The sequence below is a fragment of the Amblyomma mixtum genome, chromosome 1 (assembly GCF_055824585.1).
Source record: "Amblyomma mixtum isolate Tamu chromosome 1, ASM5582458v1, whole genome shotgun sequence".
NCBI lineage: Eukaryota > Metazoa > Arthropoda > Arachnida > Ixodida > Ixodidae > Amblyomma > Amblyomma mixtum.
In genome coordinates, this window is record NC_143012.1 from 12,472,832 (window position 1) to 12,500,175 (window position 27,344).

The 27,344-nt window shown below is 50.5% G+C and overlaps 1 long non-coding RNA gene and 1 other non-coding gene across 2 annotated transcripts in view; one reads left to right on the plus strand and one right to left on the minus strand.

Annotated features, from left to right (window-relative positions):
- LOC149365489 (uncharacterized) overlaps window positions 1–27,344 on the plus strand; it is a 104,451-nt gene that overhangs the window by 47,453 nt on the left and 29,654 nt on the right. The window contains exon 2 of the long non-coding RNA XR_016292008.1: window positions 12,972–13,056. This is a non-coding gene — a long non-coding RNA (uncharacterized LOC149365489). The remainder of the gene's footprint in view (window positions 1–12,971; window positions 13,057–27,344) is intronic.
- Window positions 6,434–6,506, minus strand: TRNAR-CCU (transfer RNA arginine (anticodon CCU)). Its single transcript has one exon. It is a non-coding gene; the product is annotated as a tRNA-Arg (tRNA).

Consider the following 27,344-nt stretch of genomic DNA (forward strand, 5'->3'; position numbering starts at 1 on the left):
AACATCTTATCGCTGTAAAAAAAAAACAAAAAATAAGGTGGTATATCAGGGGTTGCGTAAAGTCCTTCCTATCCCAGGATTCCGAGACCGTCAGGCTGCACTTCGGTCGGACTCTCAGCCCGCCACAACAGCTCCCCCCCTTGTGGAGGGGCCCCGCAACGGGCCGCATCAACCCGAGCGGTGGCAGGTTGGAACCCCGACGGGGAGCGCCATAAGCACTGCAACCCGCCAGGAACCTAACCACCTCCCATCCACGCGTTTAACCACTGGGCCACGAGTCTGGTGATTACATGAGGGTTTGAGGTATCTTATATACGTGCAAGGTCTTATGATTTTCAACACGAAGGGTGTTGGGGGGGGGGGGGGGGGGGGGGGAAGGGGGATGAGGGGGGTGCTGCTTTGATCGCCAGATCTTCTCATCCACCCGTGCCTCCCTGACAGCAGCCAAAAAAAGGCTAACCTGGACGTTGTTACACAGCTATGTGGACGACTCTGACAACTTGCGGCTCACCTTGTCGGCTTTGAGTTGACGTCATAGGCGGATCTAAAAAATAAGGGGGGGGGGAGGTGGGGGGGGAGTTTTGGAGATGCAAAGGGGCAGGCAGGCAGGCTTTGTTGTAGTAGGTGTCGAATTCAAATGAGATCTTTATTTTTATGTTCACCAGGGACATCGTTTGCATGTGCTAAAAATTCCCTTCCTCTCTCCCTATCTTTTACTGTGAAGGAAGTCTAGAATTTGCATTGTTCATGCTGGCGCTTCCTCCTCCATCCCCACACAAAGTAATCCAGCCCATGATTGGCCAGTTATTTTTTTTTTTTTTTGTTACGCTATCTTACGACAACGACGACGACAACGAATCGTTTTCGCCGGAAAAAGTACCCTACGCAACTTTCGTAGCGAGCGAAAAACGGAGACGGGAGACAGGTGCGAGCCCAACTTCCGCGTATGGGTGTGCTTCGCTAGTGGATCACCGAGCACGTGCACTACAGCCAGCTGCGTGCGCGGAGGCGGCGCCCTCTTGCGTGGGTTCAGCTAGAGACAAGCTCGACCGGCGCGAAGCCGTTGCATGCGCATCGTTCACTGAGCGAGAGAGGGGTAGGGCAACATGGAAATGGATTTGGCGGAAGGCAGCTGTTGACTTGACTATTTTCTTTTTTCTTTGGCTTTCATATTAGGCTGAGGACAGCGCAGCTAGCTGTGAAAAAGAAAGTGAGTGTACACTCCAAAAATGTTTACTCCCTTGAAGGTGTAAAAAAGATGTCCCAGAGAGCCCCAGGGCTATAGCGTCCTTTAGGGTGTTCATAATTATTAATAGTGGCTCTTTGTTAATAAAAATTGCTGAGGCTCAGCTTGGCTAAGCCTGGGGAATGCGAAGCATATTAGTGGCTAGGCTTGGTAATACATGGCTTTCCTTGGTTGAATACTTGGTCATTTTAATACAACCACTAGAAGCCTTCGTCGTGGGGGAAGACAACGGAATGGCTACAGCGGAACGCCGACTAACCCCGAAACGCGCGTTGGATGAACGCCTGGATTGCCACGGAAGCCGCGTCTGCCTGCCCGGTGGAGCGAGCGTTTCACCTACACCGAGTGTGAACGCGCGTTCGAAATATGCGGGAATGCGCGGATGTGACGGCTAGGGGTCCCACGGCGACGGCGCGAGGTGGAGGCCGGCTCTCTCATCCGATGTCACGTGGTGTGACGTCACGGTGTCACGTGGCGTGACGGCTAGGGGTCCCACCATGGAGGAAAAAAACTAAGGAGGGAGCATGACGTCACGCGGCCAGCGTTCGCAAGCCGAGTGTTTTGAAGTCGTTTTCTCCCTCAGTTTTTCGCTCTCCGAGCCGGTCCTTTTTGTTTTGATTCCGGTATGTTTTAGTGCGCGCGTATGTGCGACCCGCCGGCGCGGGCGTCTACAGCAAGGAAATTGATCTACAGTTAGTCTGCCGCGCTAATCGGCGCATGCGCGCGCGCAGCGGGGCTAGACTTTACCGCACGCTATCACGTGGTGCGATCACGGGGGGACACACTCTCTTTTTTTTGCTATATCTTTACTTGTTAAGACTAGGCTTCAAGGTTGTCGCCGGACGCTCCCTCCTCAGTTTTTTTTCCTCCATGGGTCCCACGGCGACGGCGCGAGGTGGAGCCGGCTCTCTCATCCGATGTCACGTGGTGTGACGTCACGGTGTCACGTGGGGGTCCCACGGGCGACGGCGTGAGTGGTAGCTCTAGCAATATGCTTCGCATAAAATAGCAATGGAAGGAAAAGATGCTGGTAGCCGCGGCTTCTGTCATCGAAACCTGAAGCACCTTAGCTGCGACTAGCGCGAATTAAAGCACTGGAAAAGGACAGCAATAGGAAAAGAAAGGCGGAGCGATAGAAAGAAAGGTTAGGTCGGTGTTCATAAGCACTATTATGATATCTGTGAACACCCAACATCATTAATGGTATTCATGAATTAACACCTTCATGGTGTGGGTGAACGCCCTCTTACCGTGTTACTCCCTAAGACAAGAGCGTTACACCTTAAAGGACGTAAAAAATTGTAGAGAGTAAATTTAGGGGAGATTAATGAGAGGTTTGGACTAGCTAGGAGAGAAACGCGAGTTTCTATCTGCCAGTCAAAAAGATGAAGAGTAGAGAGGCATGGGCAGGCATTGGAATGCGAACGGCATGGTAACGGATTGGATGCCTATGTAGGCAAGCGTATAGTAGGTGGCGGCAAAGTGCATCAGGTGGGTGGATGTGGTCAGGAAGTTTTACAAGGACCGTGTGGCTCAAGCTGGCCAAGGTTAAGGTTAATTCCACTTCAGCAGGAGGAGAATTTGTCCTGCAGTTGGCGTAGCCTGGCTGTGGTGGTTATTTCTGCCGTTCGTTTATATAAATGCAGTATAAACCTGCGGTAGAGTTTTATTTTTGCTTTTTGGCACGCAGGGCATACAGGGTTGACTGTGTGAGGTAACCGCTGTCAAAACCTGAAACCAACTCGTCTTTTTTTGTGTGTGCAGTCTTGGTAATTTCTTTTCTCTACATTTTTTTTATTGCGATAGTATTACAGCTCCCCGTCACACCAACCCCCCCCCCCCCCCCCCCCCCCCTCGCCGGATGTCGAGAAATTACCTGATTCCGAAATCGGAACCAAGTTGGCCCACCGGTTAGAAATCTCGCGTTTACTGCTTGCAAGCAAACTTCTTAGTTTTTTTCCTTGTTGTTGTAATGCATCTCGTAATGCTTCACGGAGCCCTGTTCGATTCTATTCGCAGTCGCGCCGAATTGCGCTTAACCTGACGTGCCAACCCTGAATACTCCTTTGTGTGTGTATAACTAGACTGCAGCCTTCACGTTATGTACTGTAGTGGACTTGCATCACATCGACCTCGCTTAATTCGAACTTCCCGGTTTACTCGAACCGACGCATTGGTCTAGTCAACGTCAAGCGTGTTAAAAAAATGAAAGCTGCCTCTCAACTTTTGGTCTTCTTCTAGTGGGAATCGTGGACAGCTTTCTGTATGTACATGGTTCTACCTAAATGTCGTAACGCGCACGCTTCCTTCCTTTGGGGTTAAAGCAAGATTTCCAGCATCTGGAAACAATAACAACGAAAAAAGTCTCGTTTTCTTTTATTGCTATCGGGAGAGTTGCTCTCGCCGAGGTAAGGTCGTGCGTAGTTCCTTGTTTGCGCGCTGGCGCACTGTTTATATGGGCCGTGTATACCGGCGGCATCATGTTTGTCTGTCTCGCCGAGCACAGGCTTCTCCGTTGGTGGGCTGGCTGCCGGCGACCTACTTACGCAGCGAGCAGGCAGATACTCGTGTAGCTGTGCACAACGCGCGGGAGAGTGCTTGTCGGGGTGTGCGGGCGATCGTTTGTTATCGCAGAAAAAAAAGGAGGGGGGGGGGGGGGAGGATAGGGAACACCCGCTGCGCGTTCTGTTCTGACTGATGGACAGACGCACGGACGGACGGACGTCCGGTCGCTTTTGCGAACCGCGGAGAATGGCAAGCTGTGTGCGTTAGTCGCTGCTGCGACCTATGCGGGTCGGCTCGTGAAGTCGCGCGTGGTATTCGAGCCAAAGTCTACTAAATGGGTGGTGAGTGCACCAGCCAGTCAGCTCATGGACTAATGGTTACTGCTTGCAGGGACTAACTGTGGCTGACGTCCCGTTGTATGATTAGTCCCCATAGAGTTTCTTTACCTAGAGGGAAAGCTGGCAGCCCGTCTATGGGAGTTTGCATGGCGACCCCTCGAGACCACTTCAGCCACCATGGGCGCTCAAAGCATCATGGGGCGGTGAGCTACTTGTTGCGGAACTGCAACTTTTGGCCAAAAAATAATAGAACAATAAAGCTGTCTGATAACTACGAATGTCCTAATATTCAATATCTTGTCTAATGATTGCAACAAACGAGCAGAAAAGCATTTAAGTGCAAAGTTTGCTCAAAATAAGAGAAGACTCGCTCTCCTATTGCCCTAGTAATGAACACTATAAAACTAATATTTCGTAATTAACAGGCGCACTTTTAAAAGTAAATATGTTTTCAAAAAAGATGTTGTTGCTTAAATATTATAAGAGGTTTTTTAATGGCATTTCGGAAAACTGAAACCTTTTATTGGCGTCGTGTGTCGTCGCGTTTTCACTACTATGAGCTTTGCCCACTGCGTTCGCGCGAAAGTCGTCTGCGCACACACGAACAGCGTTTTCGGAATGAAACATCTTAGTAGTGCCACTCCATGTTTCTGAAAAATTACGACTGTGCCGCAACAAGTAGCTCACCGCCCCATGATGCTTTGGGCGTCCATGGTGGCTGAAGTGCAGCGCCGCCAGCTTTCCCTCTAGGTAATAGTAAGAAACTCTATGTTAGACCCCGAGGGAGTAATGGTTGGTCTTTTGAGGGACTGACGGTTGTGGCGACGCAGTTGCTGCCAAATGAGTCTTAACCCTTTCGGGGCCTTTTAGTCCCTTTCGACTCGGAGTGTACATTCTAAACTACAAACAGGGACTACATTCTACAAAATGGGACTACATTCTAAATAGAAAGGAGTAAAACGGGAGTAAGCTGTCTTCTAGCTAGGACAACTTGCTTCCTTTATACTTCCATATAGGCGTATTCGTGCTGAAAGTGCATGCCGCAGACGAACAGTTATCCCGAAAACGGAGTAATTATGGCTAATGGCCTCTCAGTTTAGTCGCACAGGAAGGGACTAATGGTCACGGCAAAGCAGTTAATCCCGAAAAGACTAACGCACACACCCCTTTTACTCCCCTCTGTCTTATATTAGTGGAGTCGTTTTAGAAATCCAGCTGCAAAATTAAGTCCGCCAGAGCGGATCGTTTTATTTTTTCATTCGCAGGTCTTAGCTCTATACCATCGCATATGCCTCATCTGGCGATCTATTGGCATGCATGGCTTTATACATTGGCTCCTATCTATTTTGCGCAGTAAGTCAGAATTCGAATCTGTCTCCCACTGCGCTGGGCCACGTTATTGGAACCTGCCTTTGAAATGTACACATGCAGCGAAAAGTTTTATCGCAATAATTTCCGCAGGGGGCAGTTATTAAAACTTCTATTCACTTCTATTAAGACGTCTATTAAGGTAGTAATTACTAATTAACATCCACCTGAGTTTTAGCCATGCAAGTGGCTTCTAAGGAAAGCAATACAGCTTCGTCAGAAACTTCGCAGTTTAATATTGCATAAGGAGAGTAATTATTTTTTTTTATTAATATACCGTCCACCTCGGAGTACTTCCATAAATACGTGGGATAAGTTAGGGTTATTTTCCAATATCTAACTCCGCGATCTTTTTGGCTGCAGATGTGTAGCCGTGGCCCAAACTCTTGCCATAAAACAAACGCCCATGAAACTCAAAGATCTCAAGATCTATGGAGAGGCGTTGAAGGAAACAATCAGCTGTATGACGTTGATAGCTTCATGTGCGCTGTACGTGTCCCCACCACACCTCTCTAAATGCAAACTCTGTGGCCTGAATAGTTTTGATCAAGACTGTACCATGATGTGGCAACAGAAATGAAAAAGCGAGCTGGGGTTTCAGGTGGGAACCGCAGTATACTGCGCCGAAGCGTGCGAACAAAGCGAATTGGCGGATACGTAGTTTGCGTAAGATTGCGCGGATGGGGCGAAATGGTTTTTCGGCGCGAAACAATGTGTCGCCCACCTCAGGGGCAGAACTGTTTAATCTCTCAGAGCACACACGAATGGTTTCCGCATCTGCGTTTACGCCTGATTTCGCACTTTGTAGCGATTGTTGCTAGGACGACATTGCGCGTCGTCTCCACTGTTACGTTCGCAGTCATAAAAAAAAAAAAAAACATTTGCGGGCCGGGCGGTGCTGACAGAGTAATCGAGGATTAGGAGCTTTAGCTGAAAAATAATAAAAAAAAGTGAACAAAGGGTAAAAAAAATTGCGTACCCTCGGCGGGATTCGAACCCGCAATCCCCGGTTTAGGAGACCGATGCCTTATCCGTTAGGCCACGAGGGCGATGCTGTGCGCAGGTACAGGCATCGCTGTCCGAGAATGCGGACTCAGTCTCGTAAACGTCTAAGATTGCATGTTACATTTCCGATTTCGATTCGCATTGTACACTCATGGACAAAAGTTTGCGGGACGAGAACTCGCGGAAACACAAAATTGATTCCGTGCTTCCATCCAAAGCAAGCTATTCAAGTTACAGCGATTTTAAACAAGCCTAGAATCATGAGAGAACATCGGTGCTCGGTCCACTTTTGCAAATTTCAGCTGTCTGGCTAGGCAGCGCAGAAATAATTTTCTTTTTGAAATCCGCTTCCAGGAAACTTTTGTCCGCCGCGACTGTACGTGCTTTGCGTTACCGTGCTTTACGTCACTGCAGTTGCATATGGCACATGCAGTCCGCATATGTTGAGGTGCATTATTCTCCCTCCCCCTTTTACTAATTATTGCTCGCTCCTTTTTGCTCGACATCGTGCTGAACTTCGCCTGCCTGTGTACAAACGTTTGCTGGCCTGCGTCGGATATGTACCGCACTAGGTGTTCGGCAAATCCTGCAGTGTTTGGTAAACAAAGCATGTCATTAGGAAGTTTTAGCTTAACGGAGACGTGCAACCCGGAATAGCAATGCCGGTATTCCGGTAGCCCGCGTAGTGAGGCTTTTAGCAGCGAATACCGTCTACCGCTACTGCGGCTGCCAACAGCCAGAGCGCTCACGCAGATTTTGCCAGGTGCCGCGGCACCTGTCGCCTCAGGGCGGTCTGGGCATTCGCACTGCGGCGCGTGGTACATGGCAAGCGTTAGCGGTGGACTTTAATATGCTATGCTAAAGGTCTCTTTTTGGACTATGGTTGTATATTACTTTCCAGTGGGTCGTGGGCGACGAAGAGGGCGGGCATTCACGCTAGAGGGGAAGGAAGCGTAACCGTGGCGTTCGTGTTGTGCTTCGCTTATATTTGTAGCGAGAGCTACACTACGCCAGCTCTTCGAGCCTTCAGCGTGGCACACCTTGAGCCTCGTGGCGGCGCCGTGGCCTTGAGCCGGTTGGTCACGTGGTGCGGAGCAGCTGCTGCTGCCGGCGACACCGAGCTGCAACAGCTGTGCGCATGCGCTGTGTCGAGTGGGGGGGGGGGGGGGAGCTCTCGCGTCACTCCAGGTTTAACCAGAGCTAAACCACAGCCTATTTTTTTTTTAGTGCGAAAACACTATTGTCCTAAAAATGCCGGTGTGTGGTGAAGCCTCTGAAGTTAGTCACGTGATGCGGCAGATGGCGAGAAATAAACTACAGACTTTGAAGGTGACCTTGGCCAACCTGGAGTAATAAAATGAATATAGCCTTGGCTGGGTTTCAAACCAGCGGCGCAAACTGATCAGCTTCGCTGGCTGCTGCACGAGAACACTATGCTGTCCCCGCATTCGCAAGGGTGGGTTACTCCCCTAGCTTATCGCATTTACCAAAATTGTAGCCGAGACTCGGATCCCGCGCACCGATCTATCGTTTGGGCTCCAGGTCACCAAGGCGTCCACGGAAATGAGGCAGCCGACGCCGCCTCCCGCGCGCTCTCTCTCCGGGCATTTCCCACGGGACCCGACGCCGACCAGGACTTCGATTTCAATCCGATTTACACTTTTAAGGAAATATGCGATTATTACAAATCCACACACCAAACTCTTCCCACCCCGTGCAAAGGGCTGGGGAAGGCCAACGAGCGGGTACTCCTGCGCCTGCTCACCAACACGATGTTGTGCCCGGCAATTCTACAGCATTTCGATCCTGAATTCGACGGGCGGTGCTCACACTGTGGGGAGGTGTCTGACACCTACCACATGGTGTGGGCCTGCCAGCAGAACCCATCCCTACCCCCTATCCCGAACCCCACCCGAGAGGACTGGGAGGCGACCCTGTCCGGTTGCTGCACCCTCGAGGCCCAAAGGGCCTTAACGCAGCGCGCCCGGGCTGCGGCAAACGCCAATGGTGTGCCTGACTAGGCATCCCACCTAGTGGTTGTAAGGGCGTGACCCTTCAGGTCACGACCCCCAACACCTCTCCTTATGATTAAATAAATGTTTTCACCACCACCACCACCGCATTCGATCACGCCTCGTGTTAAACTGTAACACACTTTCGCGCTGTGTATGACACGTCGTCGTCTTCATTACCTTCCATCTGTGCGCAAGTGACGTAAGGAAAGGAAACGCGCTTTCAGTCGCTCTTTCAGGTACGTGGCGTTGGTGTCCACTTGCAAAAAACCTGCTTTCGCACAATATTTCGTGGTTAGCAATGCTTAATCGCCAGCAGTTTTTTTCTCAGCTGTAACATTCCGCGCGCGGATTCTAGTGAAATGTTTCCAGCTTCTGTAGATACGTCGGAGCCGCTTAATATGCACATCCCGCGCGCATACAGTGTCTGCACGATCTCTCGGGCACTGCTCTTTTCGCCGAAAACGAATGCCACAGACGCCCAGTGTATTACATTCGGCGAGCCAACATTCCACGTTTACGAAATGCATTGTGTCCGCGGCTTCTCTGTTTACCTCATCTGCTTTGCTTTGTCTTTAGACTTGATCGCTCCGTCATTGTGCGCACGACTCGGATGTTGTCAGCGGGTACTTAACTGGTTCAGCCGATACGGCCGCTTATATGAAGCCCTCAGGCACATTCAAGTGTACGCTCACGGTAGCCGCGCGTGCGGTCTCTCCGTGTTGTCTTGACGGGAGACGGCCGCGGGTGATTAGCGGCGCCATTATGCAAATTGGGCGCAGCGCGGCTGTATCTGCACAGCGCTGGCCTGCTCTTAAGTCCATTCGCGTGGCTTACTTTATTTCCTTGGTTTTATGTACCGCCCTACCGTTTCCTATCCATTGTTTTCGCTGCGATGCGCGAAGATTTGTGCGCTTGAAGCCACCCAGCTGTCAGAGGAAGCAGCGGGAGAGAGACCCAGCGGCTCTTACAGAGACTCAGGTTATCCTGTCGAAATCCTGGGTTAATTGCGTCACTTCCTGTCCTCTGTTTTTTCCGCTCGAAATGTATACATCGCAACGGCAATCTGGTTCAGTATACGAACAGGAAAACAGCGTGTCCTTTCGGGGGCCAATGTTTTCCTTACGTTTCTGTCTGTCGACACACACACGCACACGCGCATGCACACGCACACACACGCACACACGCACACACACACACGCGCGCACACGCACGCACACACACCAATTAGCACAGGAGGGGATTTTTTAAAATTTGTGTTGTTCAATGGAGGTTATTAGTAAATATTTTATCGCTTAAAGATAATTGATTAGAAAAGCAAAAGAAAAACCACATGCCGCCGGTGGGACGAACCCGCGACCTCCGAATTACGTGTCCTGTGCTCTACCACCTGAGCTGCGGCGGCGGCTGTCAAATATTTTGCTTTCGAGGGTATTTAAGCTTACATGTGACCTTGAAAATGTTCACAAGCGCCACCTTTAAGCGGCGGACGTAGTGCGTCCTGTATTACCGTTGACGTGACGTGGTACGTGATCTAACGGCGAGGGTGGAAGCTATGTGAGAACCCTATATATGTATCAAGAAAAGTTACCTTATTAACGTCGACGAGCGAGATTCGATCTTATATCCTCTCGATCGGAAGTTTTTCTTTCCTCTCGTGCTGGACCCTTATACTGCTGTGACGTCATTAGTTAGTGAGGCGTGAGTGGTGACAAGGCTAGGTACGCGTGCGATATGTATAGGCTGTACTATTAGGTATACGCTGAGTCTCATCCGTTGTCGTTGGCATATTTATAATTGCGCTGACTGGCGACTGTGGGTTTACTGTATATGATTGCACGATGCACCTTCAGCTGCGTGGGCATTACGGAGACCTTAATAGGCTACACCCGAATTTGTGTACCGCCATGCATACATGCAGTCGATGTTGGCACGGGCATGCATGCGTGCATTCTGCGTCTGCCTCAAGCACCATCGTTACGATAGAGCCGAAATGTGGAAGCTTTCGGGATTGCCCGCGGAGCTCTGTTTTGAAGTATGCACGCAGCGCAGTTTCACGAAATAGTGTTTTTTGCGGAAGTGCTAACACCTATTTGTTTTTTTTATGCGAAGCATACTACTTTAGCTAACACTTCAGCCCTTCACCGTGGTTATGCGCCTCCAAATCACGTGATACATGACGTCACACCACGTGACACGATGACGTCACGACAGTGGAGAAACGGGGGCCCACCTCGCGCCGTCGCTGTGGTTGTGCGCCTCCAAATCACGTGATACATGACGTCACACCACGTGACACGCTGACGTCACGACAGTGGAGAAACGGGGGCCCACCTCGCGCCGTCGCTGTGGTTGTGCGCCTCCAAATTACGCGACACGATGATGCTTCGCATTCTCCAGGCTTAACCAAGTTAAGCCTCAGCCATTTTTTTCTTCTTTGTTATCGAAATTGCCTGAGGCTCGATCTCATGCCGAAGCTACTTTCGGTGCATGTTGAAGCGGAACCAGCCGGCCTAGTTGTCCCGGCAGCGTGAAGAGGCGCGGACTGGGGAGATATGTCAAAGCGCTACGAGTGTACACGGGCATCCATCAGGATGCATGCCATGTAGATACCGTCATGGCACCGTCATGTGCCGTGATGTGCTGGCGTGGCCGTAGGGTGGAGTGAATTGTATTCCTTGACCCACAGCGCACAGTACCGACAGTGACGAGTTGGCTTATTTTTCTTCTAATTTTTTTTTTCTCTTTAGTAAATAATAATTTTGAAGTCAATTTTCTTCGACAGGGCATGGAAAAAAAAACAAATCTCCATTCTACTTCCTTTGTTTTCGAAGGTTGTCGGCTACTTTAGTAACATGTGGTGTGTGTTTGTACGCTGAATGTGTGCTTCTCTTTTGTGCGTCTCCTTTGTATGCTTCAATATGCGGCGCAGTTTTTAGAATTGCGGCCGAGTGTGCGTGTGCACGGCCCTTAGTGATTTGTGTGCAAATTTCGCTGGGTCGCGCGAGCGGATCTAGTCTCGGCTCCCGTGTATGGAACGGGCCCCCTGCGTCCTTTGTTTTTTCTGAACAGACGAGGCAGGAAGTCCGGCCGGGCTTGGTGTGACGGACGTGCGCGAGCCACTTGGTTGCCACGCTAGTTTATCTTTGTTCCCGAGTGGTGGCGTGACACGAAAGGGGAGGGGCCGTCTTGTGCACTCAATCGCGTCTCCTGCTTGGCGTCGCGCCTTCAGGAACATATTTGTTTACTAATACCGCGGAGTCTCCGAGATGCGAGGCATACAGCAAGTGAGGTACACAAAAAATGTTTTCCGAACAACAAACGCACAAAAGCTGTTTAGAAAACAAGGAACGGCAAAATGAATTTATAATAAAAGTGCTGTCATACCCCTTTTCTTCTGCCCGTCATCCCTTTCAGAACTTATCAGTTAGGTTGCCTACCCACTGTTAGACAACTGCCGGCCTTTTGAGGGTAGAAAAGAGAACAAAATGACCGGTGCCTCTTAGCGGGCTCCGCCCCTGATCTCGATGCGTAGAGTTGTTAACATTCATTGTTCGCCCTAGAGACGCCATTTTGTTTCCCATTGATTGTATGTGTAGACCTCTGGCATGGACGCGTAGCTGCTAAGTTTTTAAAGTGGTAGAGAGACAAATTTTTGTAATGTATTTTTGGTGTGGAATGAAACGTAAGGCATTAGTAAACATGAATCACTACATGAAATTCACCTGCGCTCAGTGTATAACTTATAATTGGATTTACTCTTCCGTGTAGTGTCTGTTTCGGTTGTGTCTGTTTCGGTTTTAGCAGTCGAAATCCATTTGCGACGTGACAAGGGACCACCAGATCACGCGAGGCATACAAAAACTGCAATGAGAATGCAGAAACTGCAAGCGAACGAAGATCTATGACCTCTTTGTTCGCTTGCGTGCAGTAGTTTTGCGTAAGAGTTTGAATTAATTAAAACGACAAGGCAGCGGTTATATTGCAGTTTTTGTATGCCTCACGTGATCTCATACGCACTTGTGACGTCGCAGCCATCGCACGGGAACTGAAACCTAAACTAAAACTACAGAGGAAAAAAATCATGTCAGTTCATTAATTGATCGCTGGCGAATTTCACGTGGTGATCCATGTTTTTACTAATATCGTACGCATCGTTCCAGAGCAAAATCAGACTCCGAGAAATTGGTGTCTCCACTCCAAGACTTCTCTGCCCGGGAGCTGTATTTGACGATATTATGAACCAGACAGAAGGAATTGTTGCCTTTCTGGTTGATACTGGAACGTTGCAAAATTCACTCTGTAGAAACAAAATGGCGTAGTCTGTGAAAGAAATCACCTATTACAGCGAAGCTAGTGCAGCATCGAGAAACATGGAGTGAAGGCAAACTCGGTTGTCTAAACTTTTCAGTATGGATTGTGTATACGTCCATCCTTGCATCTGACGCCGCATTTGAATTCGCCCGTCCATACATATTTTTTTCTCTTTACCTGCAGGTGTGGCGCTCCTGAACACCGGCCGGTGGCAAGAACGGAGTAGCATCGCCTCCGGCGACTGATTGGCTTCGGCACCAGCAACAAAGTAAGCGTCGGCCTGTTTGATTTGCATCCGTTCTCACGGTGCGTGCGCGAAATCTCCGTATACGTGTACGTCGGTGGGAACCGAGTATTTAGGATTGGCGCTTCTCCAGCCTTCGCGAAGCCGTCGACGGCATTTCCCACGCCTTCGTTCGTGCCTTATAGTATTTTTCTGGGTGACATCGGGCGGGGATGGAATTCTGTGGGGCGACCACGTGACCAAGGACTGAAAAGAAAGTCTAGGGAAGAAGCTCATTTTCTTATCGAGATTTCCAAGAATGTGGAGGGAGCTAAAGCAATGGCATTTTTTCGTTTTCCCGTTATTTTTTTTTTTTCGTCTGTGGCATTCTTTTTCGGATTTTGTCCATGTATACTTGTGTACCTGTGTCCATGTGTACTTGTGTGGGTGTATACTTGTATTCATGGGCGTCCGGAGGGGGGGGGGCAAGGGGGGGCGGCTGCACCCCCCTGGAAAATCACTCACTCGAACCGTGAGTGATGGCCGCACGTCAGGGGCGGCGGCGCGCTCAGCCAAAAGAGTAAAAGCGGCCCTGCTTCCACGCTTTGGGTCACATCTGCAAAGTGCCGCGTCCGGGGACGCGTCGTTGCAGACATACAGCGGCACCGGCGAGCATGTGTTTCGAGCCGTCTTGAGATGTGTGCCTGTTTCTTTGATCTCTAGAGAGATAGCGACACGGAGGCAGACAGTGCACACCCCGGCCACCGATGAATTCTTCAGGAGGGAGGGACAAATCAGCCGTGTCCATCCCCGCTTTGTCGGACTGCTCAGGGGCAAGCGGGCGATGAGTTGGCGCCGCCGCCGCTCGCTGTCTCCTCCGATCCACGGGAGAGCGCAGTTCGGTACAAGCGCCGCTTTCAGAATTTTCGGCAAAGGGGATTAGCTGCTTTTGTTCACGGCGACGCAGTCTCCAGAGGCGCCCCCACACCAGCGTTCCTTGCGTCTTCTCCGGAAACCAGCGCCTTTGGTCAAGGCAGCCCGATGGCGCCTGCCTGGCTCGCCTGTCACCTCTGGCTGGGCCTCAAATCCCAACAGCGCCCATGTACTGTGCGATGTCACTGCATGGTAAAGAGACCGTCCGTCCCTCATAGCCTGAGTCGTTTTGGGGCTCTGAACCTCATAAAAACACACAAAACAAATTTTCCGACCGGAGTGGCGAGTGTCCCTTCCCCTCGGAAGTCGCGCGGCGTTCCTTGCGTGTGCGCGCCTCTTTGTTTGTGCTTCGGTGTTTTTAGTGGCCGGTTGTCAACGAAGCTGAGAACAACCAAGACAGCGGACGAGAAAACGACGAGCGGCGAGTAGTGTGTGTGCAAATACTCGACTGTGCGGTTGCGCGAGCAAGATGGAGCGAGGTGTATGAAGCTGCGAGCGTGCATTTATCTTGTAAATAAGTTTTCGCTGCATACATAGTCATTTTTTGTTTTCAACGTACGCATTCAACCGTTTTTCCAATCAATGTGTATATATTTTTAACACTACCAACCCCGAGGAACTCCATAGCCAGCTTTGTCTCGCGCGGTCCCGAATGATGGATATTCGACGCTTCTTCAAGCGTCAGCGGTTGTCTGACGAAGCATTATCCAAATGCGCCCCTGCAGATTCTGGTGTGACATGTGACAACGGTGTAGCATTTGAACAGAGTGATGCAAGCTTTTATCACCGGACAGTAGCTGATGTCGTCGACTCCATGGAAGGGACTCTGTCAACAGTGAGTTCAGGTGATGCAGCAGGCCGAGATGATTCCATTTCTCCTTTCTTGGGATTCAAGTCCGGATTTGACCAGAGCGATGCAACCTTTCATCACCGGACAGTAGCCGGCGTCGTCGTCTCCATGGAAGGAACTCCACCAGCGAGCTCCGGTCACGCAGTAAGCCGAAACGATTCCCTTTCTCCTTGCTTGGGATCGAAGTCCGGAGACAACATCAAGAAAACAAATAACTTGCCTCAAGAATATGACTTAGGAGAGTTTCTAGGCAAAGCTAAACTCACTGGCATACCGGACTTTTTGAAGTTACGTCTTCTTACTAAGCCATGGTCGCCAAATGTCACATATGATTTTAAGAAGGATGTAACACCTGGAAAGAGGCCTTTTCGACATCAGTGGCTGGGAGATTACGCCCCCTGGCTTGCGTACTCAGCGACAGCGAAAGGCGCCTTTTGTCGTTTTTGCGTCATTTTTCCTCCGCGTGTTCACCGGGGAACTCAAGGTAGTTTTATCGTGCGCGCTTTCAGTAACTACAGAAAAATGCACGAGGCGTGCAGGGATCACGTAAAATCCCAATGGCACCAGGAGGCAATGACGGCCTCACAGAACTTTTTGGATGTGATGAAAGGCAAGCAGCTACCCGTTGTACAGCAGCTGAACAGAGCACTGCACGCGCAAGTTGAAAGGAACCGTGAGAAACTATTTCCAATAGTTTCCACCATTGTCTTTTGCGCGACGCATGACTTGCCGATTCGCGGCAAGCAGTCCGATAGTGGAGTCTTCAATGATCTGCTTGACTTTCGTGTAGAAGCTGGAGATACTCTACTTCAGGAGCACTTCGCTTCTTCTGCTGGCAATGCCAAGTACACTTCTGTCCGCGTCCAGAACGAGATCATCACAATCTGTGGCGACATCCTGAGAGAGCAGATAGTTACCGAAACTAACAAAGCGTTTGCTTTTTCCGTTCTTGCTGACGAAACTGCAGATATTTCAGGAAAAGAGCAGATGTCTATAGGCGTTCGCTTTATTGACAAGGCGGAAGTCGAAGTGTGCGTTCGAGAGCAGTTTGTGGGATTTTGTAGAGCTGGAGCAATTAAACTCCGCTTGCATCGCCGCGGCAATCTTGAAGCTTTTGACGAATGTCGGACTGATTCTTTCGAACCTCGTTGGACAGGGGTACGATGGATGCTCTACAATGGCTGGAAAAGAAGCTGGAGTGAACAAAATTATACAAAAACAGTTCCCGAAGGCACTATTTTTCCACTGTGCAAGTCACAAACTAAATCTCGTCATCAACGATTTGAACGACGTCTCTGAAATTCGAAACACAATTGGGATAATCAAACAAACCATAAACTTCTTCCGCGAGAGCGTGCTCCGGAGAAAATTGGTGCCCAACATTCCGATGCTGTATGAGACAAGATGGTCTGCAAAGTACAAGTCTATTAGGATCTTCTCTCAGCATTACGTGGCCATAGTCGAAGCACTCGAGCAGCTCGCGTCCACGGAATCATGCTCGAACGCTGCAACTAGACAACGAGCTCACATCCTCTACTGCGCAACAACAAGCTCATCTTTCATCGTCTGCTTGCATATTGTAGCGAAGTACAGCGCTCGGCTCGAACCAGCTACGAACATTCTGCAAGGTGTATCCATGGACTTCCATTCTGTGCATGGCCACATCACTGAGCTACAACGTATTTTTCGCGGCCACCGGACAAACGCTGTAGAGGAGTTCTCTAACATCATGAATGCAGCAAGGGAGGCAGCCAATCACTTAAATGTGGTGATATCTGTACCAAGACAAGTCTCTCGTCAGGCCCACCGAGACAACTACGGGATTCAGTCGCCAGAGGAATACTACCGTGTGGCAATATATGTGCCGTTCTTGGACTCCCTCACTGCTTCTTTAGCTCGGCGCTTTTCTGAAAGCAATGAGAGGAGCTTCAAACTTCTCCAGCTGCATCCATCAAAAATGAAGCACTTGAGCCGTGTTGAGTTCGCTGTTCTCGCCGAAGAACTCCAGTGCTTTTACGGCATCGACAACTTCAAGGAAGAGGCCATCTCTTGGTACGAGATGTGGTGCAACAAAACTGGGGACCCATCAGAAATAACTTACTGCGAGCTTCTACATCAGGCCAAGACATTCTTCCCTGGTGTTGCAAAAGCCATTGAGGTGGCTCTGGCTTTGCCAGTTACTACCTGTACGGTCGAACGCTCCTTCAGTACAATGAGGCGAGTGAAAACGTGGCTACGCTCAACGATGACAAACGACAGACTGGACGGCCTTTGTATGATGAGTGTGCACCGAGAGCGTGTAATGAAGCACAGAAATGAATTTATCACCAGTGTCATCACGCAATTCGCCCAGAAAAATCCGAGGCGTCTACAGTTTCTGTTCAAGGAAGACTGACTGAGTGACTGTCGTTGCGTGTTTGTGAACATATTGTGCTGTGTGCTGGTCATCAATCCGGGTGTGTCGAGAACCCGTATGCAGCAAGACTGAGCACTCTTCTCCACGAAGTGATAGTATCTTTTTGCATTTTTATTAATTTTAATTGTTTCTTCGTTGATAAACTCCAATGTATCTCTCCTAGCCTCGCTTTAATTTGCTGTTTGTAATTTTTCTTTCATGTGTGTATTTTACTTATTTATTTTATTTGTATATAAATAAATAAATTTACTCCGCAAATAGTGCCTTTTTGCTACGAACATACCCCCCACCCCCCTCCGGCGCCAACAACCAATGGGGCCCCCCCCTGCAAAAAATTCTGCGGACGCCCTAGCTTGTATTGAAGGAGGGCAAAAAGTTGGGCAAGTTGGTAAACACTCATGATGGGTTTCAAAGCGCGACAAGACGGAGACGAAAGGAAAAGAACACACACGACAAGCGCTTACTAGCAACAGAAAACGTTTATTGCAACGCTGGGAATAAATAGGGGTCACAGAAAACATAAAGAGCCATAAAATAACAAGACAGAAAAAGAGATTAGCCGTTACTATCTAAAAACGCTGGTTCCTTCTCCGACAGCAAAATTGAAGGCTCACTGACACAGCCCTTTGTCTTAGCAATATGATAGGCTTCGATGATTTCCCTTGTCTTCTGGTCGTGATGCGAAAAGATCACAATCGTTAGATTGAATTGGGCTTTGCAGGACTTATCCCCTATTTATTCCCATTGTTGCAATAAACGTTTTTTGTTGCTAGTAAGCGCTTGTCGTGTGTGTTCTTTTCCTTTCGTCTTGGGTCTTGTAGCGCTTTGAAGCCCATCATGTATACTTGTATCTTAGCTATTGCTCTTCTTCAGAAGTTTGGAACTTATCCTTTAGCAGCGCCGCGGGGTTTGAACTACGCATGGTATTTCCCGTCTCGGGTTCACTTCTAATGTACATAGATCTCAAAGGGGCTGCTCAAAGGGTCTGCTCGAAGGAGTCCCTATGGACTAGAACGAACGCTTCGAACTACATCTCTGTACCTGACTCGAATATTTCCCTTGTTTTGGCCGTATGTTGTGCGTTTTCGGCGTCCGATAGATTTCAACCGGAGCTGTATACTTACACTGGGCAGCTTACACCCGCGTCGAGCGCTCGTAGGTGACAGGTCTACAGGTGGCAGCCATTCTCGCCAACCGAAGATAATTGTTACCGATAACTGCTAATTGTTACCGATAGCTGAGATAATTGTTAATTGTTAAGATAACCGAAGATATGACAGACGCTGTTGTAAAGGGGGTCAATAGTGGGATACAATTCAAGAACGAAGTGGCAGAGGCCCCTCTAATGAAACCCTCCCGCCAATGGCGTCCATCGATTCTCATGACGTCGTGGGTAACATACCCTTGGGCCTAATACAGCGTGGCAACGCCTTCTTTGAAAGGCATTTGCCGGTTCGTTGTTGCGCTGTATTCGACTACGGTGCATCTAACCTCCGTCGAAACGCGGTCGCCGCGACCTTGGGCTCGCCATCCGAATGCCGGAGGAACCGCGCGAAGGCTTAACCGAACGAAATGGAGCCTCGATTCTCACTTCTCGCTGCTGCAGAAGAAAAAAGAGTTGAGAACAACGCACCCGCAAATCCCAGCTCCGCTGGAGCTCTGAACTGCATACGTATACTTCGGGAATGCGCAGGATGATAGCGCGCCGAAGATGTAATCCCGGCCTTCCCTTCCCTGGTACTCGCAGCAATCAGTGTGGTGGATCTGTGCTCATGCGCTGTGGCTGCGAAGCCCGCGCTGTGTGCCACATTTTCGGTGCGATGCACGTCTCTGATCCAACGGGGCGTTATCGAAAACCGGGACGCATATACATGTCGCTCTCTGTCACGTTTGCCGTCGCACACAGCTTGTTTCATTCTTCGAATGCCTGCCTGCCTGCCTGCCTGCCGTGCTAATATTGTAATGCAGTAAGGAAGGAAGGAAGGAAGCAAGGAAGGAAGGAAGGAAGGAAGGAAGGAAGGAAGGAAGGAAGGAAGGGAGGGAGGGAGGGAGGGAGGGAGGGAGGGAGGGAGGGAGGGAGGGAGGGAGGGAGGGAGGGAGGGAGGGAAGGAAGGTTTTCACCGGCGCTTTTCTCCACACGGTTTTATTCGATGCGCTTGGTCGCTCACGCCCGTTCGAAGTGTCGATGCGGAGTTCTAGCTCCGCGTACTCTTTTTTTTTTTGCGTTCTAGTTTAGGGTGGATGATCGAGTAAGAAAAAGCTCCCCGCCTTTGATCACGCACCTCAACCACACCTGAGTGCCTGCATCGCGAAAAAAAAAAAAGAAAATGGCCCCTTCTCAGGACGGAGAAATAAATGAATTGGAAAAGGGTATACTCTCTCCGGTTCCGAGCTGGCGGTCCCGAAAATCGCCGTCGAAACACCTTCCTTCCTCCTCCTCCTCTCTTTATGGGCCGCCACCGTCGGCGGAGCGTTTCCCCTTCCCCGGCCTCCGAACGCCACCTCACCGCCGGCAGCGGAGCGGCAGGAGGGTCAAGTGTATGTGCCTCACGTAACGGTTATGTAACCGCTTCCTCCTCCTCCGCTTCCTTCGTCGCAACCGGCCTGCTTCCACATCCTCTCCAGACCCGGAAGTGCCGCAGACGCCGCCGCCGCCGTAGGCCAGTGCGTGTGTTCCGATGCAGCGTCAAGTTTGCCGTCGGCCGCGGCGAGAAAGGTCGTCCTGCGAGGGGGAAGACCGTCTTCGTCTTCTAGGCCGCCGGGACGGTGAAGGAGAAGGAGGGTACGGGGGCTGCCGACGGCGGGCTTTTGCTTGTTGCGCCTGCACCGCGTCTTTCCTTTTTTTTTTTTTTTCCCTCTCTCGTTCTCCCGCCCTCCATCCGCGGAGCGTTTTCTGTGCAGCGGTGCAAGGGGCGTCTTGGGGGATCGCTCCGTGGCTGTGTATACCTAGCGGTTTGTGCACTAGTTCTCGCACTTTCTCGGACGGGAGCGCGCACGTCAGGAATCACCGGCTGGTTTCGCTGGCCCGGTTTCGTTATTCCATTCTGTTTGTTCTGTGGCAGGTGTTTGCGTAGCGACCCCCGCGTGCTGCTGGCACGCGCGAACCATGTCGTTCGGGGTTTGTAGGCGAACATGGCATGATGGCGGGTCAGGTCGCGGAGGAGGTTGAGCGGTTTGATTGGGCGTGAGCTGTGCAGCAGGGTCTTGTTCCCTTTTCTTTCTTTCTTTTTTTTCATTTTGCGATGGTAGGTATGTATGATGGGGGCTGCCTGTGTTGTGAAGGACATGCTGGGGGCAAGACGAACATAACGGTAGTTTTTCTGTTCGGTGTCCGCACAGAGCAGCAAAGGCCGAGCACCAGGTCGAGGGAAGACTTGTGGGTGGGTACCCAGCAGCAGCATTAGTGGTCTAACATTTCTGAATGTCATTAAGCTATTTGTTTGTTTTGAGACGGAAGTAACTAATAGCAGGATATCCTTTCCTTCTGCCGTCCGCAACGTGGGAGCGGCAGCGGAGCTGGTCACCGACCCACATTATGAAATCGCGTTCCTCTTTCGAGGCGCTTGAGATTTCTTTTATGGCCTATAATATGTGGTTGTGCTACGAGCAATTTCGTTCCTGCCTTCCTGACCATGATTAATTTCTCACTTGCAATCAGCCGTGTTTAAGATGCAGTCAACCTTTTTAACGAGGATGAGGAAAGCCACCTCTCAGTGTAAAACGTTTTTTTTTTTTTTCTCGTACATTTCGTCGTCCACAGCTCGGAACAGTGTGATCGGCGGGGTCGTTGTTCCCCTGTTCTTACCTAGTCTCGCCAACCCACTCTCGCGCTCTGTAATAACCGGGGCGCCGCCGCAGTAGGCATGCATGGAGGAGTAGATTGGGCTTACTGCACGCTCGATAGCTCGGCTGTGCGGCACGAGCACGCTTTGGAACCCGCTGCACGCAACTTCTGCCCTGCGGACCGGCCGGTGGAAGGGTGGAAGAAAGAAAAGTTAAAGGAAAAAGATGAAAAAGAGAGTGGCGCCACCGTCAACAACAAGCAGGCCGCCGCCATGCTAATAGGGACAGTCCTCTCCCCCTTCCGTCCGGGGCCGCCCCTGATGATCGTTCGCGCCGCAAATGAGGGACGCCCTCCTCTCATCTCTCTTATCCCCTTTTTCCGATTCTCTGGGCCGCGCGATTGCTATCGCTCGTGGCCGCCGCCGGCGGTGTTGTTGTGTCTGTGTTGTTGATCTTGCCTTCTCCGCGAGTCAACCGACTGAACTGGCTGGCGTTGTCCTGATGTGGGCGCCTTGCTCGCCTTGCGGCTCGTGCCTGTGTGCCTGTTTCATGTATGCATGTGGCGCGTGCCTGTGTCTCTGTCCCTGTCTCTCTGCGCCTGTGTCCTTGTTCCTTACTTGCGCGTGTGTTTCTTTGCGGTGCGTACTTGGGCCTCTGTGACTGCGTCCTATGTGCCTGTGTCTCGTACCAATGTCCCTGTAACTGTGCCTCTGTCTCTGTTTCCTGTGTCTCTGCTCTTGTCCGTGCTCCTTGTGCCTGTGTCCCTGTTTCCTGTGCGCATGCGTGCATGTCTCGTGCCTATTTCCCGGTTGCTTGTGCCTATATCCCTGTTCGTTGTGCATGTGTCGCTTTGCGGCGCATGCTTGTTCCCTTTACGCGTCCTGAGTGCCTGTGTCTCTGTTCCTTGTGCCTGTGTGCCTGTGTCTCTGTTCATTGTGCATGTGTCGCTTTGCCGCGCATGCTTGTTCCCTCTATGCGTCCTGAGTGCCTGTGCCTCTGTTCCTTGTGTCTATGTCCCTGTTCGTTGGGCATGTGTCGCTTTGCGGCGCATTCTTGTTCCCTCTGTGCGTCCTGTGTGCCTGTGTCTCTGTTCCTTGTGCTTGTGCTCCTGTGCCTATGTCCCTGTTCATTGTGCATGTGTCGCTTTGAGGCGCATGCTTGTTTCCTCTGTGCGTCCTGAGTGCCTGTGTCTCTGTTCCTTGTGCCTGTGTGCCTATGTGCCTGTTCATTGTGCATGTGTCGCTTTGCGGCGTGTGCCCCTCTCCCGGGTGGGAGAGAACGCTGGGACATCGATATCCAGCTCGTAAGCACAGCCAAATGCATTGCTGACTGGGATACCGTATGTCGGTTTTGAGGTTGTGGAGTTCACTGCTCGCCTGGTCATATATGTGTTCCGCGTGGTTCAGAATGGCGCCTCGATTTGGTTTCGTAAAACCACTCCAATGATAACAGAGTGCTGTTGGGAAGGTCGGTCCCCTGTCCTCGCACCCTTGATGGCCTAGGGTAAGGTAGCTGAGCAAAGCGCTGTAGCCTCGCTTCCAGGACGAAGTCCAGAGAAACATCCACCGTCATCTTACGCTGCGGAGGTCTTGCCGTGCGATGTGCGTCTGTGCTGGGAAAGAATGCTGTCGCTGTTCCTTCGGGATGGTCGTCGTCGATTTGCGATATAACGCAGCATTGAGCGCATAGCTGTATTGGTTCCATCCTGCCTCTCCTGGACATGCAGGGGAGATTGTCTTCGATCCTTCAAGTTGCACATTCCGGATTTCCATAGTGTTTTTTTTTTTTTCCTGTACGTAAGGAAACATCAAGAAGCAGACTTCACGCGAGGCAATTCCCAATCGGTTCGGTTCGCCATGGACAAATAAGCGCATTTCTGCGCGCTTTTTGTCTGTACTTCTTCGCCGTGGGCCATCGTTCGCTATCTCTATCTCCATCTCTTGTACACGCTCGTCTTATCTGCTCCTTGCATCTCTTATCTCAGATCTCTTAGTGCGCGTTATCATCTTCTTTTCATATTAATCTCGCCTCCCCTCTGCCCCTCCCCTTCCTCGAGGCGCCGTTTATGTCAATATATTCCGTAAACGCTGCATCATTATTGTTACACTTCGTCACCTTCGTCCCCATTCATTTGTATTCATTTAGCGGCCGCAGTCTATAAGAAAAGACTGCCAAGCTGTATAGGTGATGAAAAAAGAAAACACAGTGACAGTGAGCATTAGCTCGGGTGTTGTGCGTTGTACGCAGTCGTTATGATGGCAACAAATACCTCAAAATTTAACACGGAAAACTTTTTGGCCCGTTCCTGACGACCGTCCTCGAATTCGTGAAGCGAACTTCTGCGATGGCCGAAGGCTCGTTGTTAGTACCTTCGTTGAACTGACGCAGGTGATTTCTTAGCTGTTTGCTGCAGTCTTCTTGGTGTGTTCTCATTTCGAAGATGATGCGCTACAGACTGCGTTCTTATTTAGTGCTGAACGTGCGACTGCACAGAAATATACGGGAACTGGCGGTGATTATTTCCATGAAGTTCCTATAGGACAAGTCTCTCTCCCTTTATGATCTCCCTTCTTTCTGAATGAGCGGGCGCTGGTGCCCTGGTTGAGTTAATTGACAAACTATGGCTGGCACAACCAAGAGCGGATCTGTGGGCGTATTTGGAGGTGGGTGGCATCCCGTATGCGTGGTCAGTGTAGTTTATTGCTAGAGTTCGTGCTTCAGAAAGGGGCTCTATTCTTAATTCCACTCCTGGTACATACAGCTCGGGGGCCTTCCAATTCCAGCATTTTGCGCGCATGATGTATGCTTTGAGACCACCGCCGGAAATGCGATCTGATTCTGTCGTCCAGGGCGCTTTCTTTTGTTAAATGAATTCGAACAGGCACACTTTGAAATTTTTAGAGAATCTGAGTGCCTTAATTTTTTTTTTATCGTAACATACAGTGTCGGTGAACCTATTGCCCCACGTACTGAGCGATCGAGGCATACAGGACGCCTTGTTTCTTTTCCTCCTGCTCCTCCTGTTCTCGACGCTGGAAACTGCGTCGTTCCTTCCTCTGGGACGCGGGCGCCCAAGCCTGGCGGCAAAGCCCGCTTTCGGTGCTGAGTTGGGTTGCCTTTGCCGGCCCGTTAGAAAGTGCCATGGGATGTATTCTCCTCCAGCGTTGAGAATTCGAGTGGCCACGAGCGAAAGGTTGGCTGTAAATGCCTGGTTTATTGGTTTCTTGTTACTGCCTCTTCGTTGGATTCATCAGGCGCACCGATAGAGAGCGGTGACAAGGGAAACAACATTTGTACATTTACTTTTGATTCCGTGCCCATAACTGTTGTTTCAGAAAAAAAATGAAAGAGATGTGTGAGAAAGAGCGCTGTTTTTTGGCCAGTTTATTTTTTTTTTCTTTTTGGGAAACTTCAGCGCGCACTAGTCTGAAACTGAAGATAGAGAAAAACAGACACGATTGCAGTGTACTTTCTGCTACTTCTTTATTTGAAACGACGCGGACAAACTCAAAATGAAATCATTTTGGCCTAAGGACGTCTTACCGTTTCGGTTGACCAGCCACTGCTTAACGGGCCCCTTCCTAATGCGAAGTTCGGGCGCAATACACGCCCCGTTTGCACAAGTTCTCTGGCATTCTTCGACTTGGTCTGACAGGGCCCTTTGCGCGGAAACTATCCGAGGGTTACCTAAGTATACCACCTCCTCCGTTTCTCGTGGCATGCTGGAGCTTCATTCGTCCTGACGCATAGCTCGTTGGCATGCGAAGGCATGTTTGTATGTGTGGTGTGGCATGTAGAGCTGTATGTGGTATGACGTATGATGAGCTGTGGCGTAGAGCTTGTTGTGGTATTCGATGTGCTGTACGGTGTGGCATGTGGCGTAGTATTGGGTGTGTTATACGGTGATGTGTTGTGGTGTGTGTATGTTCTATCGCTGTTACCCGAGGCGGAAGGCACTGTGCACGCTCTGGTTCTGAACTGAACTTTCCTCTTTTTTTTTTTCGTTCGTCTTATTTCTCTCTTCTCCCCCGCTAGCCAGTGTTCACGTGTGTCTCGCGTCGTTCCCCCTTTCACCCACCTTTGCTCGTTCGCTTTGAATCGGGGGTACACACACACACACTTCCAGCGCGCCCGATGGACGCCGTCGTCGCATTGATCGTTTGTTCCCCCTACGCTCGAGACCTGCCCGGTGGCTTTGCTTTTTCTCCCGCCAAGCCCCGGAGATTCGTCAGAAAAGAGCGCGCAGAGGGGTTTTGCGTTTTTCAGGCGACCAGCGCGCGCTTCTGCAAGAGCGTGGGACTAGTCAAGAGAGCGCGCGCTGTCGGCTGAAATCGTTTCGTGGCCTCTTATTCCGCTCCCCCCCCCCCCCCCAACCCTTTCTCCTCTCGCGATTTCTGCCGTCCAGCCGCCGTCTCGCCTCGTTCTGTTCACGCCGTGCTCCTTTGTGGCGGGGTCGTGGAGCTCACTCTCTGCATCTGTCTCCACTGTCGGATGGGGCGAGGCGTCCTGCTTAAGGCCGTTGTACGATCGCTTTTAAGCGGATCCGCCAGGCAGGCGGACTGGCGGACCGAACGACCAGACAATAGGCATTCGTCCCGTTCGGCAGGCGAAAGGAAAGTTGGTGAATTTCAACTTTGGGGCGGACGAGCGAACCGCCCGGCGACCGAATTGCAGCGATTGGCTGCTTTTTACGTGACGTAGGCATCCGCTCCTGCCGGGGCAAGATGGCCGTCCGTCGACTGAACTGGGGAGCGAGGCATAGGTCGTGGCTGTAGAGATGGCACCTATGCCGCGAGGCATACTATATTGACCACATGTTGATATTACGAGTGTTCAGAGCGACTGCGAACTTCGCCGCGTGCAGCAGCGGCGAGCAGCGACAGTTTCCCGAGTTGAAATCGACGCTGATGTAGTTGACAGAGCGCCTCTTCAAACAGACGCAAGACCTACGTGTTGGCGGTGTCACGAAGTGTTTATATGGAGCTGTTTGTGGTTGCTGCAAGCGTTCCTAATTCCTGCGAGGATCATCACGCACAGCGGCGAGCAAAAGCTGCTCACGGTGAACTTCTGTGCGTGCATGAGCTGCCTAGCACAGTGACTAGTGTCCGCGTAGTGAAAGTGATTGCGATCGAATCGAGTGCTTTTACGTCAAGGCAGTGAAATGTGCACCTTCGAGAGCTCACTACGCACGCCGTGCTTTCCGAATGCTGAAATGAACGTGGCGTTGTGCAGCTAGTCGCATTCGTTGCGATGGTTGCAGTGATCGCGACCGAAGCGTGCACACGACGTTGTTGCTGGCTACGCATTCGTTACCATTTTGTTCGCGATTCGTGTTGGCACTGTGCTTGAGAATTGCCGTGTGTGCGACGTGACGCGACGCGAGCTTGGCTGCACGGCCGTAGGACTGTTTTGCGGCGACAACAGCGATATCGCCATCCTCTGCGCTTTGGTGCTCCATTCAGTACGTTTTGTGATGATGGGTGCTCGGGTTACGACTCGCCGGAGAAACTGTGTAACCTGTGTTAAAACATCGGTGCAGTGCAAATGTATCTTCGGGAGCGTCATTTCTTTCTATTTCCTGCCGGCTGTGCGCACATTTGCCTGCAATAAACATATCGGCGTGATGAATGGGTGACTGAACACTTCCGCTAGCCATTTCGGTTTAGGTTGTAACAACATGGAAACAAGAATCATTGCCGCTTTTGAATCACGACTGATTGACAGTGTACAAATCTCTAATATGTGCCAACTCATAAGTCTGTTTTTCATGAGCATTTCAACTGATGTAGCGCAGAAAAAAAAAAGTGTGGCAGCAGCTTATGCAATCAAAACTGACCACAGAGCAAGTTGAGCATAACGAGTCTTGATGAAAAAGAAGAAAAAAATATTGAGAAAACCTTTGCCATTGCTTTTTTTCTCTTTTTGCATAGCAGTGTTAAGTCAATATTGACAAATGCTTGGCAGTATTCAGTTTAAGTGGGATGTTGGTTTCCACTGCAATCAGAAAAATACAGTGGTCTTGAAGCACCTCATAGGCAATGACAGTGTCTGTTGTTGATTTTGCTCATGGTCCTTTTCGATCCGGGGATCAGTGGTACGAAACTGGATGTGTTCGCAATGCTATTGTTGCAGAGCTGCTTGTGAAATCTGCCTTATTGGTGTTAAGTGGTTGTTCAGCGGTGCTTCCTGGGTCAGCCGCAGCACTTTGTTTAACAAGCCATTCTCAAAGCTTTGAGAAGATCTCGTCGATGCACTTGCATATGTCTGTCTGCTACCACCTTCATTTGCCTGTGACTGCTTGCTACAGACATGACTACTTGCAGACTGCAAAATAAGCCCTGTGGAGCTGGT